Source organism: Camelus ferus, chromosome 18, assembly GCF_009834535.1.
Source record: "Camelus ferus isolate YT-003-E chromosome 18, BCGSAC_Cfer_1.0, whole genome shotgun sequence".
Taxonomy (NCBI): Eukaryota; Metazoa; Chordata; class Mammalia; order Artiodactyla; family Camelidae; genus Camelus; species Camelus ferus.
Window position 1 is genome coordinate 15,692,696 of NC_045713.1, and position 16,726 is coordinate 15,709,421.

Genomic DNA, 16,726 nt, shown 5'->3' on the forward strand with positions numbered 1-16,726 from the left:
GGCACAGATTCACATGCAAAAATGTTGATATGTATCAATGTCTTGATGTTCAACCAAAAGGGACCAGTTACCCATCTGGTTAACATATACAATGTAACTATACTCACCCCCTCAAAATAATATAGATCTATTTTTAATTCACACAGAAAGATGGACTTGATAGAGCACCAAGTGAAGAAGGAACAATCCTCAGGTAGACGTGTACATTGACTTGTATGTTACACACCAAATGTTAAGGGTGGTCTTTCCTGGATAGTGAGATTTTGGATTATTTGTTTACATATAAACATACACAGAAACTTTTTACCTCTGTGTAGTTTCTAGTTTTTCTAGAGTGGGCAGCTTCTCTGGTTAGTTCCTTCCTCAAAATACTCATTATAACTGTGTTAAATTTATGTGTACCATCCAGAAAGGTTACCTCTGACTGTAACCTAATTCTGTCTGTAGGGAAAGAAACACTCCAAGGAGCAAAGCTGAGGACCAGGCTGCTTCTCTCTCATGAGTTGGTGCGGCCTTTACCTCAGCCTTGTAGGAATTTGGTGGCATGGGTCAGTTCTCCATACCAAATCACCTCCCAGAGCTTCAGTAAAATTGAGGGTCTAGACCTGTGAATTTGGAACATCAGGGCCCTCCAAGGTATTCTGGCCTTGGAGATCCTGCCTGGAGAGCCAGCAGGAGGTCACCTGGCAGAGGAGGGCACGTGAGAAAATCCCAACAGACACATGACAAAACAGACTGATGGTGTTACAGGGCTGGCTCGAGGCCACTAGCTGGAGCCAGCGCTGGGAGCACAGATCTCCTCCCACCCTCTGAGCTGCCTCCCAGGCAGGACAGGGCTCAGGAGCTTGGTTTCTGCATGTTCTACTGTTGGCACAGAAGAAGGAAGTACAGACAAGAAGGGGACGAGGAGAAAGGAAGAAAACAGATGCAGCTGCAACCACGAGTGAATAAACAAGCCATCTGCACCTGCTGGGCAGGCAGGGCTGGGTAACCAAGAGGCTGACTAATTTTAGAAATGTGATGAGCCTAAAGAACCATCACTTAGGCAGTCAAAGAAAAAGTCCTTACCTCTGCTTTCAATGAGCTGACACAAAACGGATAGTATTTGGATTGACTCTGTTTTAATCAGTTACCTGAGATCATGACATACCGTTCTGATCCAGGAAAAAAGCAAGAGGCCCATAAGTGCAGTCAAGCCACATGGCCACTATAAGGTCCCATCCAGCTGTAAGAGTCTTAGTTTGAACACAAATGCCTGCTGGCCTCGCTGGCCCAGGAAAAGAGCTCAGCCTGCAGCCAGGCCTTGCCCAAGTCCCCCCTTTCTGGGGGTAGGGAGCCTCTATGCTCCCAGGGGAACAGCTCTGCCTTTCTGCCATGTATGCTGAGTTCCCCTATGTTTCACCTCATCCTCCCTCAGAACTGCGAGAGGGTGGCTCTGCGTCATCTAAGTCCCTCATATTATAGGCAGTCTCCTGATTCTTTTACACTAAGTACTGCTGGGTGAAGAACATTAGTTGCAGTCAGCCCACTGTGGCATGCTTCTAGAGGTCACCTGGAAGGAATCAGTGAAAAGAAAAAAGCCAAATACCAGCAGACACGTAGCAGACTAGTCATTTTTCCTGGAGTGAGACCTCACCCCAGCTGCAATGGCTGGATTTTGCCGTAAACACCCTTTTAAAGGACACACAGTAAGAAGCCGTGTTACAGGACTAATGAAAAAACCCAAGAACACAGAACAGTCCAGGGACACACTCTCCAGTGGAAACATCCTTGTAGCAAGGGGCGCTCAGAAGACCCGCAATGACGGTCAAAAGGACCATGACAGGGACACGATGTCCACAAAGGAGATAGGAAGAGAGGGAAAAGTGCTCTGGGAAATGTGAGTGGGGAACTAATCTAATGAGCGTTTGAAACTATCTTCCATGAAATTTAACTGAATTCGTATCACTTGAAACGGATATCTGACCTGAGAGCTGACTCATGCCAGCTGGGACAGGAGAATTATTTTGGATCTTCTCTTTGAGGAAATGGGGGCTCATGTTATATCTGGGGTCGTCTTACTTCTGGTCATGTGTGTATTTATTTCTCTATGAATCACACATCTAGAGACTACCTTTCAGGCCAGAAGTGTCTTTAGGGAGCACAAAGCCCATGGTGCCACAGTGTCAGCTGACACACATCTGGCCTTCAAACGTTACTAAACACCCACGAAGGCAGGCCCGGGTGCAGCGCCAGTGGTAAGGGAGGGCAAGATGGCAGTGCCTGCCCCCGGCTGCTCCCTAACTGGGAGCCCGGCCCTGCTGCTCAGAGAAGAGCTGTGACTTGGGCCAGCGCTTCTCCTACGGTGCCCAGCTCAGCCCTGTTTCTTCTCACATTCTCCAAAATGTTTCTCAAAATTTATTAGAGCAGGGTCTTCAACCCCCAACAGAGTGCTTCACATGGTGGAATTCCATTGTGTGAGTTTACGTGGATTTCACTGCTCAAAACAAAAAAAGAGAAATGAGTGAACTGAGCTGATGCGTCCCTGCTTTTCTCCTGGTGTGGGCGGGGCTTGGGAGGGGACAGAACCAGGGTTCCTCCGTGCCTCCCCTAGTGTCTGCACTCCCAGCTCTCAGGCAGCTCGAGGTCTTCACTGAGCATCAGGACCATGAGGTCTCTGCTCCACCAGCTACTTCAGACCCCAACCACTGGGGAATTCAACACTGTGTTCAAATCTGTATTCCCCATCCTAGGGAGAAACAGAGCACACAATGACCATGGTCCCTACACCTGGGGACCTGGGGACTTTACCAGCCGTGAGAAAAATGGGACAGCTGAAACACAGACCCAGTACATGATTTTATTCAACACATAAATACCTAGCACACACTACGTATCAGGCACTTCCTTGCACTTCCTTAGGCCCTAAAGATGTGGGAAACAGCCGTTTTAATGTCACATTCTAGTGGGGGAGGGGCTGTACAACACAGAAACTGGTAAAATACTAGAACATTAGACAGTGATGCAGGCCACGGAGGAGCAAGGAGCAGGGGAGGGAGGGCTGTGGAGCTGCAATTCTAAGCAGAAAAGACTTCTCTGAGCAGGAAACATTCAGGCAAAGACAGGATGGAGGTGAGGAGAGTGACATGTACACAGCTGTGGAAAGTTCCAGGCAAAGAGAGGTTACGTGCCCACATGGCCCGCAGCCAGGCAGGTGGCTGGGGCAGAGTAGGCGCCAGGACCGCGAGGAGCTGAGGGCAGAGAGGCGGGGCGGTGTGTGGAGACTGGCCAGGCCCTCTGACCACTGAAGGACGTCCACTTTCATGCCAAGAGAGATGGAGAGCTTCCTGCACTATGCCTGGCATGCTAACTAATATGGCTCCCCAAGAGTCCTGACATCCACAGGTGGCTACTGGAGGTGGGGAACCCTACAGTACGTGGCCCCCACCTCCAGCACGCACAGGTGCTTTTTGGCCAGTTTGACTGGGACCGTAGAGAAATGGGTCACGGTGTGGTCCACACACTCCCCAGGCAAAGCAGGTAGACTTGTAATCCGAGCTTACCTACACCTGGACAGGAACTGAGGCCTGAGCCTTGGGCAGTACAGAATGCCCCAGAGTCCCAGAGCTGAAAGTGAGCAACACAGAATTCTTCTAGTTCTAGGACTGGCCAGTTTTATTCAGCAGAGCCATCACTATCCAAGTTTGTTTGTTTATTCTTTCTTTCAAGTAACAATCTGTTGTGAAAAAACTTAAGATTCCTGGCTCCTTAATTCAGCCAACATTTCACAGGCCCAGGTCACTCTTCTCCCTGGTCCCCGCCTGCAGGGAGCTGCAGATCCAGCCAGGAAGCCAGCTAACACTTGAGAAAAACTTACAAAAGATACTCAGCAAAACTCAAATGAGAATCGTGAGAGCAGGTGCTCCAGGTTGAGAGAAGTGGCTGTCTGTGGGTGGGGGTGACAGGAAGGCTTTAGGGACCAGGTGAGCCCTAGGAAGGCCCCCCAAGGAGGCAGGCAGAGGTTCCAAGACTGGAGCAACAGAGTCACTAAGAGCGAGGGGGAAATAATTCTGGTCAAGGGTCCAGCCAGCAGCTCTGGGAGGACAGGGATGGTGTTTGGAGCCAGTCTCTCCACAGCCCCAGGCAGCACATCAAACGTCAGGCGACCAGGTGGATGGTAACATAGCTCAGCGGATACTCCCCAGCCCACAGGCCCTGCTTCAGTTAGCAGAACCCTGGTTACCAAGACGGATGTCTAAGAGGTGTTCCAGATTTGTCTCTGCCCCTTAAACCCTGACCTGTCAGCAAGCCTGGCTAATGCCATGGTTCAAAAGCTCTCAGATCCACTATCTCACCTACTGGTCAAGATTTAAGGGGAAAAGTCTGGACTTGGCCCCATGTTCCAGCTCTCTCTACCACACTCCACACCAGCCACCCTAGACTGTAACTCTCCCTTTTCCAAATAAATCAAACCTGGTCACCATCAAAGAACCTTTCCACAGACCCTTCCCTCGGCTTCCAAACCCTCTTTCCAGCAAACCAGAGCCTTTCCTGTAATTCCTGGCAGAAGAATCCTTTGTCCCTTACCCGTCTCCCCACTGGAGAATACTGGCCTCTCCCACTCCTGTCCCTAGGTCCCTGCTCAGTCCTGGGCTCAGACCCCAAGCAAGTGCCCACCATCCGACGCCACGGCGCCAGAACACAGCACCAGCCGAGATGGAGCACACTGGCTCCTGGATGAGAGGGCCAAAAACCCAGATGGGAAAAAGGCCCTTTCTTGAGTCACTGTCAGCTCAATGGAGCGGTGTTCACAAGGGGGCCAGGGGAGCCCCCACTTCCCTCAGCCTCCTCCCCTTCGGCCCTCATTGTCTCAGGGCTCTGCATTATCTAGCAACCTTGGGCAAGTCACTTGGTACTCTGGCTGCTTCCTCAGCCGGGAGACACGTGCCCAAGCTCTCCCTGCAGAGCTCACACCGCCTGCAATGACAAAACACAGCTGAAAGCTCAGCTGGGGGGTACACAGCTCACACAAAGGGCACACCCCGCAAATGGGATTTCATTCCCTACCGCTTCCCCAATCTGTAAGGCTACTGCTCTTAATGTTAATGAGAACTATGACAACATTTCATTTCTTCCTCCACCTTCCCTGGCCTCTGTTTCTCCTTGAAGGAAAAACACCCAGACACTAGACCAGATCTGAATTCAGGCTGCAACAATACTTACTGAACACATTATATCCAGCATGTTCACAGTTTTTACTGGACCCTCATGACACCTCCTGTGGTAACAATCAGTGGTGCTGGATCGCCCAGTGGACAGACCACACACAGTACCCAGAGTCCAGGAGCACTAAAAAGGTGATGAGAAATGTTTTCCGGGAAAATGATCCAACACCACCAAAAACACATCACAAACACTTTCGTGGAAAGAATCAGAACGTCACTGGACTCCCCACCCTGCACGGCATGGTTTAGACTGCCTCTAACAGCAGGGGACTAGTCTTTTCAGCACTTACAGCAGACACAGGTCCTCATCCGGCCTGGGTGCTGCTCTTCGCTTATCAGAGATGTAGCAAGTGAGGCTGTGGGAGGGCAAATGCCTTGTCACACAGCTCAGAAGTGACAGAAAGACCTCCAGTGTGGTCTATGGAGTTTAGACAGTACTGGTCCCAGAACCCCAGTGTTGTCACCAGAGCCTGATGACTCAGAGGAGAGGCCATGGGTCCACAGGCTCAGAGCCAACAAGACCTGCATCTCCTTGGGTGGGTGGCCCTTTCAGGAGGAGAGGCTCTGCCTGCCACAGGTCCCAGGCCAGGCAACCCCTGGCCTCTGCAGCACTAAGTTTCACTGCAGCCCCTACCACCTCCAGGGGAGATGTGTCTGGAAGAGTCCTGACCATGCAAAGACAGAAGGTCTTTGTGGGATCCTAGAAACCAGCACATTTCCATTCCGTGCACTTGACTTCCAAGTCCCTCTTTGAGGGCACAATAAGCCTCATGTCACCACTGCCAGCCTGGCTCTCCTCCCCACTAAGGGCCACGTTCTCTGCAGAGCTCACAATGCATGCTGCCTTCTCAATGGCACTGGCACAACTGCCTTCCTCCACATCTAAGATGCCACGACTTTTAACTGCCACACTTCCCTGATTTGTCCAAGATGAATAAAAATATGTCCACGCCCCTTGAATAGTGTTTCTGAAAACGGAGACAAATTTTCACAGAACCTGTCACTTCTCTCCCTCTGAGACTACTGAACAGGGTTAAGGTTGGTGTCTGTGGCTACGGAACAAAGCTCCTGGGACCAAGGGACTCAGAGCTTGTTAACTGGGCTACACAGCCCTGTGCCCCTGGAGCTCTAGAAAACACACCGAACCAGTAGGTTCAAACGGGCAAGCAGAACGTGTAAAGAGGAGAAACGGCATACAAACTTGACGACTTACATCAATTCCTGCCAACGATCTGCTGGGGCAACCTGGCCATCGGGGCACATTCCATTAGCTCCCCCTCAAAACAACCCTGCTCTTTGAAGTATTACCCTACATCACGCAGTCCATGTTTTTGCTCTTAGGGTGGTTCTAGAACCATGGCCTGCTGTTTTCAAATCTTTATAAGAGCACATGTAAAGCTCTTTCTTGGTTCCAGAGGCCCATCCTATGGAGAAACCTCCAAACGCCTGAGCTTCTCAGGGATGGGAGACAGAGAGAATGACTTTTCAAATAACCAGGCTTCTGCTAGTTAAAAAACAGTAAGAATTCTAAGACTTGACTTAATTATATGCACATTTAGCTGTTTGGGAGGGAAATGGACATGTCTACAATTAACTTTGACATAACAACAAACAAAAACATAAGATGGACTGCTGAATGGTTAGACTTGTGATAAAGTACAATAAAATGCTAGACATTCTAGATGGTGTTCTATGTGTGTTTGCTGTAAAATTTCTTCAACTTTTCTGTATGTTTGAAATTCTTCATAATTAAACGTCAAGCAAAGGGCAAGGCAGAGCTGGCATACCTCTCCCCACCCAACTCTTAAGTCAGCCGAGAGGAAGAAACAAAAGACAGAGAGATGTCACACTTGCCAAGCACTGTCTTGCCCAGGAGCCCACAGAACACATACAAAACTGGTATAAATGCTATGCCCCGGGTCCTCCACTCTCCTCACTCTAAGACAAAGGTTCTCAACCCCAAATGTGCCTGAGAACCACCTGGGGAACTTATTAAACAGGGTCTTGGGGCACATCCCATAACTGCAACATCTGAAGCTCTAGGGGTGGGTCCCCAGAATCTGCCCTTTTAACGAGGGCCCCGGTGACTCCGATGCAGGGGATCTTAGGCCCACCCTGGAGAAACCTACAGTCGCTTGCTCCTTACCTGACACCTGTTGAGAGGTCTCCTGGGAACATTTAGAGGAAAATAGAACCACACATACTCTCAAACAAGTCAAGTGCCCAAACCTGGGCTCGCAAGACCCCGTGGGTTCAACCACACCAAGGTCCTCGAAGGCATGAGACGGGGCCCAAAGCCAGGCCAGGTCACTGCCTCCATACCTGGAGCCGGCGGCGCAGATTAACAGATGCACGCGAGCCGGGATGGGCGGGGGAGGGAGAGCCGCGCGGGGCCCCTCGGGCCTGCCAAGGTCATCAAGGAGCTCAGCATGGGCTTCGTGATCGCCGGGACCCTCCTCCCGACCCCTTCTCCTTGAGGAAACAGCCCCCTTGGAAAACCGGGGATGCTATTCCCCCAACGTTCCCTGCAGAGGCTGTGGAAAGTGTGACAAGTGGGACCCGAGGAGCCGGCAGCCCCCGGGGCACCAAGCCCGGCGCCCGCCTGGGCCTGGCTTGCTGTCACCGCAGCCCCGCGGGTGGCCGGCCAACCCAGCGACCGTACGACGTCAAAACCCCAAGGGCAGCTCTGGATCGCATCAGTGTCCTGGGAGGAGGCGACCGGCCCGCTGCGCCGCCGCCGGGGTCCCTTTACCTCGTGAGGCCGGGCGCCCCAGGCCGAGCGAACACCAACACAGCCGGGGTCCAGACGCTCGGAGGACAGGAGACCCTCAGCCCCGCGGGGCTTTGCGTGCACACCGCCCCCCGCGACCACCCAAAGGCCTCTGGGAGACGTAGTCCGTCTGGGCGCCCGCGACGCGCTCTGCGGGCCAGCGAGACCACAGTACCCGGCGTGCACCGCGAGGCGCCACGGGCGGGGGCGGGGAGGGGGCTTCGCGGTCCGAGGTCGTCCCCCTCCCCCCCGAGGCCCGCGAACGCCCAGCCCTGCTCCGGGGTTTTGGGTAGGGTGGCTGGGGGTTCCGTCCGCGGGAAGCCGTCTCGAATGGCCGAGGCGACTCACCGTCCCCGCGGCACCTGCGGCCGCAGTAGCAAGAACGGCCTCCTCTGCAGCTCGCAGTCGCGCGTCTGTCAGAAGGAGCCGAGTAGGCTTTCGAGCAGGGCCGAGGCCTGTGGCGTCACGGCGACGGGCAGGGCCGTGAGGTCCGCGCCGGGGCGGGGACTCGAGGCGGCACGTGACGAGCCCCGGTGACGTCAGGGGCGCAGAAGCGCTTCGGGCCCGACGAGGCACGTGGGAGGGCCCGGGGTTTCTTTGTCGCGTGCGGAAGCGGCTGGAAGATAAGGGGAGGCCCTGTGAAGCCCTCCCTCAGGGCCCGCCAGCACCGCGGCCTCCACTCCTTCCATCCTTCCGGGCGCGTTTGTTCGGTTACTCCACAGACCTTTATGGAATTTAGGTGCTGTGTGTTATGCAGACAGACCCAGATGGGAAAGATTTTAATTGCCTGATGTGGAGGTTACAAGCGGAGTTAAATAAGACAACATTCTGTTTTCTCCTTTCAGCCCTCATGCTGTTAACAGGTGTCGTTGGGTATTTTTAATGCCATTGTTTTTGGCATTGGTGTGCTTTAGTTGGTTTTGCTGTTTAAAATGGCCCTCAGACATAATTCTGAAGCTCTGTCCAGTGTTCTTGAGCGCAGGAAGGGTGCGATGTGCCTTATAGAGACGATACCTGTGTAGATAAACTGTGCAGGCGTGAGTTACAGTGTTATTGGCCTTGAGTTCACTGTTATTGAACCAAGGATATATATTAAACAAGGCGTTTTAAAATACAAACACTCAAAACATGGTTATGTATCAATCATTTGTGATCAGTGGCTGACAGGAGCCTTAACCTGCATTTCCCCTAGGAGCAGCAGTTGAGGGTATTCACACCAATTCAGTGTTTTCAGTGACTTTATAGAATATAACTACCACTTACAATGAGAGTCAACTGTATATGATTCAACTGACATTTTAAAGAATCATTCTGATTGCTGTGTGGAGCATGGTTTAGATCAGGAGAAGCAATTTGGAAGCTGGGAGACCAGAACATATGCAATTTTAAAGTTTCTACTAATCATGTTAAAAAGGTAAAAAGAAAACAGATGAGATTAATTTTAGTAATTAACCCAATATATGCAGAGTATTATTGTTCCAATATTTAATCAATGTAAAAAATCATCAGTGAGATTTTTTATGTTCTTATTTTTACCACACCAAGTCTTTGAAATCCAGTGTGCACTTTATCCTTATAGGACATCTCAATTTGGACTGGCTACATCTCCCAGGCTCAGTAGCCACATGCGACTTGTGGCTACTGTATTGGACAGTGCAGATATGGAACATTCATTCATTTACTCATTCAACCAAGCAAGATCCTATTCTAGGCCTGGAAATATACAGAATGGAATAAAGCCCAATCTCTGTTCTCAAAATGCACACAGTCCAGCTAGAGAGACTAATAGAATAGATTGTGTTGCAGACTGTAAAACAAAGCACTTTAAGAGGTCAGGGATGGAGCACCCAGACAAGGAGAGCTTTGGAGAGGAGATAGACATTGACATTGGGACTTGAAGGATGTGTAGGAGGTCCCCACGTGAAAGAAGTGGGGAAGAGTACTCCAAGCTGAGAGAACTGCTAATGCAAAGTCCCAGAATGACAGTGTCTCTGGGGAAATCCAAGCAGTTCTTTGTGGCTGGATTGTAGAGTATGAAATGGGAGGGTGCTGCATGAAGAAAAATGGGGGTTTTATAGACCAGTCTGTGGAATGTAGAACTTGTCCTGTTCAATAGTGATGGAGAATGGTGAGGATTTTAAGCTGAGCGATGTGACCGGATCTGTACTTGAGACAGATCATTCCAGCAGTGTGGAAGGACTGGAAATTGGAGGCAGGAGGTCCCATTATGAAGGAAAGGGGCTCTAGGATGAATCCAGAGGAAAGACCTGTGGAGACTGAGAAGGGTCAGAGAGGAGGGAGGGCAAAGGGTGGTCCAGAGTGTCCCATGCAGTAGTACAGGACAGACAAGCCTTAACATGCCAGAGGCTGGGTGGAGATCTGATGACCCTTCAAAGACCACCAAATGGCAGAGGATTTGAGCGCCAGTGAGAGCCTAAAATTTAGTAAGATGGAACTGGGTTCAAGTTTTGGACCGTACTACTGTGTGGCCTTGTTCAAAGTACTCAATTTTCTAACCACAAATGGGATTAAATATAATACCAGCTTCATAGAGCTATTGTGAGGACGGACTGGCTCACTGTGGTCAGGTCACTTTGCCTGGTTCTTGGCATTCAAGACAAATGGTGTGTTACTATTTGCTATCCTTTCAGTGCCCTGGGCCTCAGTTCCCTCACTAAAATTGAACTGCCATCTCTCACTTGCTCCAAGGAATCAAGGAATAAACGCGATGATTGAATTGTATTTTTGCACTAAAAACTAAAGGCAAATGTTTGTCAAAAGAATAAACATAGGGTCACTAACAATTCTGCTCATAAGAAAATGCCCAGGAGAAATGAATACATATGTCCACACAAAAACCATACACAAATATCCATAGCACTTATTCATACTCGTAGCATGAATATTCACATTTACCATAGCCAAAAAAAAAAATGGAAACAACCCAACAGCTAATAAATAATCAACAAAATGTGGTCTGTCCATACAATGGGATGTTATTCGGCCATTAAAAAGAAATGAAATTCTCACATGTGCTTCAACGCAGATGAACCTTGAAAACATCATGCTGAGTGAAAGAAATGAGTCACACAGTAACACATATTGTGTGATTTATGTGAAATGTTCAGAATAGGCAGATCTGTAGAGATGGAAAGCTTAGTGACTGGCTAGGGCTGGGAGAATTCAGGGGAAATGGAGGCAACTGCTAATGGGTACAGGTTTTATTTTGGGGGTGGTAAAGATGTCCTAAAATTATTTGTCGTGACAGTTGCACGACTCTGTTAATGTACCAGAAGCCACTGAATTGTACACTTAATATGAGTGAATGTGAATTACATCTTAAAATAGTTACCAAAAAAAAAAAGAGAGACTCTACCCAAAGCAACTCAGAAAAATTCAGACAGATAATGAAACACCAAAGTAAAGGCAAGCCCCCACCCACTCTGTGCAGAGAGAGGGTGATGTTTTCAATGTTATTTGCTATAGAATCCTTGTGAGGTGTATCTGAGACCTGGAGCCCACGACTGTCCCAGGAGGTGGCAGGAGCTGTCATTGGCAGTCCTGCAGCGTAACTACTTGTCTCAGGTTCTCCTGGGGAGTGTTCACTTTCTGCAGACACCTCCCTCTTCAAGACCGCACACACACGTGGTTACTTCTGTCACCTGACTCCTCCTCCAGTCTCTGACCAGCCGTCCTTTGAGTCCAGATTTTTACTGTAGCTGGGGCAGCTGGAGCACCTCACACCTTTGGTGACAGGTACTTTTGGGCCCTGCCACTAGATCATCCTCCTGCCACTGGAGGAACAACTGTCAACCTTCAACGGGGCTGGCCCATCGGTTTCCTGAGAACTTTCATCCAACTATATGCCTCCCAGGTTGTGTAGAAAACACCCCTCAGGTGGGAAAAGTCAGAGCTCCTCCATCCTCTCTAAACCAGTGCCATCTGCTGGCAAAACCATGGCACTCGTGATGAGGTGGCTTCCCCTGCTGGCCTTTCCTTCCTAACTTGGAGCCTGTGTTGCAGAGCGCCAGGGCGGGGGCAGTGTTCAGCCCTCTGACTTTAATTCTTTTAGACCAGAGCAAAAATGAGGCCTGATTCTTACATGGAGACCCAAAGGAAAAGTGCATGTCTTAAGTATTGAGCTTGATGCATGTTCATGAACCTCACATGTTAGTACACCAGGTCAGGACACAGAGCGTGACCTCCTCTCCCCAGCAATCTCCTCTGTGCCCCCTTCCACTCACTGTCCCCTCACAAGGAAGTTACTAGCCTGACTACTACGAATAGATTCGTTTTGCCTGTTTCTGTATCTTCTATTACAAGTTGGAGCCAGTTGGAGCATCCTGTGTACAGTTGTGTAATGCTACACTGCAGGTAACTAAAGGGTTCTGCCCTTTGGAGCAGAGCCTGAGCACCACCAGGTGCCTCTCTCCTCCCACAGTCCTCTGCGTCCTCCTTAACCCCCCTCCACCCATCAGGCTGATGCATCTGGCTCGAAAAGCCTCAAACACAATCACGTAATCATTTTGAGAGATGCAGCTAACATCCCTGAGCGCTTATTTCATGCCAGGTGCCATGCTAAGCTCTTTACACACACCCCTCTCTCCATTCTCACAAGGAGCCTGTGTGCATTTACCTAAAGGTGAGCAGAGAGGATAGATAACATGCTCAGAGTCGCAGAGCCAGCGGCCAGCAGACCCCCACTCTTGTGACTCTAGACTGATTTCTCACCTCACAAGCTGCTCTCCAGAGACAATGTGAGCCAGCACAAACAAGGTGAAAAAGGAAACTTTCAGACTCAGGCCAACTCTTTGCAAAAATCTGTCTTTACACCCAGCACAGGACAGGAAGGGAGCACACCACCGCTGCAGAATCCGTGTTGTCAGTGATTGATTTATTTGAATTGTTGCAGATTCCCAGACCTTTAATATAGAAAAGAGCACTATGCATGCAGCATGATGCATTGTCACAAACTGAACACACCGAGGTACCCACCTCCCAGCAACCTGCTTTCCAAGCGTGAGGTCACCCCGGGGCCACTACGCTCCTGACTTCTTACAGCAAAGTTTAGTTTTCTCCCTTTCTGAAATTTTTATAGAGATGAATTTATATGATATGAGCTCTTTTGTATGTGGCTTCTCTGGCTCAATTTTATATCCATGAAAGTCATCCATCTTGTTGTACGTAGTTGTCAGTGTTTATTCTCATTGTCATATAATAGTCCATTATGTGAATAGACCGCAGTTTGTCTGTTTTGGTGTTCATGGGCATCTGGGTGGGAATTTTTGGCTATTCTGATATTGTTGTCACAGACTTTCTAGTACTTGGTGTGAGCGTATTTCTGTTGAGTGCCCACCGAGGGGTGGAGTGGCTGGGTCATAGGGTATTCTTGTGTTCAGTTTTGTAGGCCCTGCCACAAAGTTTCCCAAAGTGCTTCTACCAACTCACGTTCCACCAGAGCACATGAGGGTTCTGTTGGTCATATCCTCACCAACACTTGGTATTGCCAGACCTTCAAATATAAATGCTAAATGATTCTAAATGGAAACATGAATGATATCAATGTTAACATCTGTGTAACATTTCTATCATAAATATAGCCCATGAGAGTTAACAGCTCCTTTGTTAATTTGTCATCCAATTTAGCAAACATTTATTGAACCCTTTCTATGTGTTGAGCTGTGTGTTCTGGGGCTAGAGAGACGGAGATGGAGAAAGGTCTCTGTCCTGAAGGAACCCCAGGAACACCTTATCTTCAGGTCCCAGCTCAGATGTCACCTCTGCAAACAAGCTTCCCTGACTGCCTGCTTCACTTTCTTCATAGCACACACATCATCTGAGTTACCCTATTTATCTATTTGTTTACTTGTTTGCTGTCTTCATGAGGGCAGGAATGTTGTCTTTTTGGTGTTCTCCAGCCCCTGGAACAGTTTCTGGCACATAGTTGACTTTCAATAAATATTATTTACTCAAAGAAATGAATGAATGAGTGATTGAATAAGTGATTGGCAGGATGAGAGCTGAATCTTAGATTCAAGTCCTGGTCCTGCCACTTATTAGCTATGTGTGACTTCCAGTGAATTATTTAATTTTTCTGATCCTTACTTCCTCCTCTATAAAACAGAAGTGCTTGAACTGGCAGATTAAAGAACTAGTGAGCTTGAAGCTAGATTGATAGACATTATGCAATCTGAAGAACAAGGAGAAAATGAAGAAAATGAAACAAATGAAAATAAAATGAAAAATGAAAAGAACTTCAGGGAAATGTGCACCAACATACTTATAATGGGAATATCAGAAGGAGAGGAGAGAAAGGAGAAGAAGAAATACTCAAAGAAATAATGCCTGAAGACATCCCAGATGTACTTAAAAAATTGATCTACACATCCAAGGGTGTCAACAGTCTCCAAGTGGGACAAATGCAAAGAGATCCACACCCATGTATGTCATAGTTAAAAGACAAAACAAAGAAAATAACCTTGAAAAGATCAAGAGAAGAATGACTCATCACCCATCCTAATAAGAATAACAGCTAACTTATCATCAGAAACAATGGAGGCCAGAAGGCAGTGGAACAATATATTCAAAGTGCTAAAAGAATAAGGATGATCCCTGCCTTGTAGTAGTATTGTTTGGATTAAAGAAATTGTGAATTCAGTGTCTGATCACAGTGGTTCCCTGAACACATTATTAAGGTACATAGGGTGTAGCTTCAAATTTTCTTCAAGTTCTTTGGTGTTATTTGTTCTCTCCTATATGAGTCAACAGGGACAGCTCAATATTGTTATGGCAGATGGTAAAATCAGCCTTCCTATACTCACCTGGAGGTTGTCAAAAGAAGCAAGTATCTCCATTTGTGCTCCTTCCTAGGAGAAAGGTTCCCTACAAATGACTGTTTTATTCATTCTGACATTTAGTATTTAATGAGCACCTATTATGTGCTTTTTGCTAGAAGCCATCTCCTATTGGAAGTAAGATATACTCTACCTCCAGGAACTCACAGATTAGTCAGGGAGAATAGCATTAATCAAATAGCTGCACAGATGACCATGACAAGCATGTGAAGGAAAAACATGAGAAATGTGAAGATTCCAGAGTAGAGGACATTTCCCAAATCAAGGGGGTGAGAAAGCTTCCCTTGGAAAATGATGGCTGAGCTGAAGTTTGAAGGATAAGTAGGAGTTCCCTTTCCCCGGTAAAGATGGGAAGGAAAAGTGTTTCAGGCAGGGAGACTATGTGTGCAAAGGGCCCAGGGCAGGAAGAATTAGGACAAGGACAGGGGGACTAAAAGAAAGTTAATTTGAAAATTATGTCAGGTAAGTGGTTAATATTCAGAAGATATAAAGAATTCCTATAACTCAATGACAACGACAAAAAACATCCCAATTAAAAAATGGGCAAAGGACTTGATCAGCTGTTTCTCCAAAAAAGATATACAGATGGCCAATATGCACATGAAAAGATGCTCAACATCACTAATCATTAGGGAAATGCAAGTCAAAACTACATTGAGATACCACATCACACCTGTTAGAATGGCTATTACAGGAAAAACAGAAAATAGCAAGTTCTGTTGAGGATGCAGAGAAATTGGAACTTTTGTGTATTGATGGTGGGAATGTAAAATGATAAAGTGGAAAACAGTACGGCAGTTTCTCAAAAAACTAACCATACAGTTACCATATGATTCAGAAATTCCATTTCTCTGGGTATATGCCCAAGAGAATTGAGAGGAGGGGCTTGAACAGGTTTTCAAATACACCCATGTTCGTAGCAGCATTATTCACAATAGCCAAAATATGAAAGCAGCCCAAGTAGCTGTCATCCACCAACAGATGAATGGTTGTGCAAAATGTGGCATACAAATACAAGGGAGCGTTACTCAGTCACAAAAAGGAAGGAAATTTCTGACGTACGCTACAGCACGGATTAACCTTGGGAACATTGTGCTAAGTGAAATAAGCCAGTCACAAAAGAACAAAAACTATGTAAGTCTGTTTCCATGAGATACCTAGATTAGTCAAGCTCACAGAGACAGAAAGTAAAAGGTTGGTTGCCAGGGACTGGGGGAGGTGGGATGGAGAGTTATTGTTTAGTGGGGACAGAGTTTTTTATTTAGGAAGATGAGAAAAATTCTAGAGATGGAGGATGATGATGACTGCACAACAGTGTGAATGTAGTTGATGCCATGGAACTATGTACTTAAAGTGGTTAGAATAATTAAGTTTCGTGTTACGTATATTTTACCACAATTGAAAAAAAGAAAGAAAAGAAAATCAATGTGCTCTAGTCAGAGAGCAGAGGGAGCTTCTGTGAGTTGAGACCAAAGAGGTGAGAGAGTGTCCAGCCACATACCTGTAGACCACGTCAAGTGGTTTGGTCTTTGTCCTAGGCACAGGTCTGCAGGACTAGCCATGGACAAGGAGGGGAGAGGATGGACCTGGGAGATAGTAAGGAGGAAAAGTCAATAGAGCCTGATGAAGGATGTGATGTGGGTGGCTGGGGGGAGGAAGGCATCTAGAAGACCCCTGGTCCTGTCCCACAAGCCCTGGAAACCTCTGATCTGAGGTCTTATTAAGTGAGTTGGACAGTGTCTTGTCCAGGTACCAGTGCAAATGTAGGCTTATATTTTCTGTCCCCCAAGAAGAAATTTGGGTACCTACTGCCCTACTCCCACCTGGACACACCCTCCTGGGTGGTGGGCATCAGGGGACCCAGCAAGTCCAGGTTATGATTGGCTGTGGCCTCCCCT

General features: G+C 48.0%; 1 protein-coding gene and 1 long non-coding RNA gene across 2 annotated transcripts in view; one reads left to right on the forward strand and one right to left on the reverse strand.

Moving 5' to 3' along the window:
• The window catches only part of CDIP1 (cell death inducing p53 target 1), a 22,672-nt gene extending 14,199 nt beyond the window's left edge, over positions 1-8,473 (reverse strand). The window contains exon 1 of the mRNA XM_032461148.1: positions 8,323-8,473. The gene's annotated coding sequence lies outside the window, so the exon portion shown is untranslated. The remainder of the gene's footprint in view (positions 1-8,322) is intronic.
• The window catches only part of LOC116657667, a 22,655-nt gene extending 6,278 nt beyond the window's left edge, over positions 1-16,377 (forward strand). Inside the window, exon 3 of the long non-coding RNA XR_004312864.1 lies at positions 16,367-16,377. This is a non-coding gene — a long non-coding RNA (uncharacterized LOC116657667). The remainder of the gene's footprint in view (positions 1-16,366) is intronic.
• The last annotated feature ends 349 nt before the right edge of the window (positions 16,378-16,726 follow it).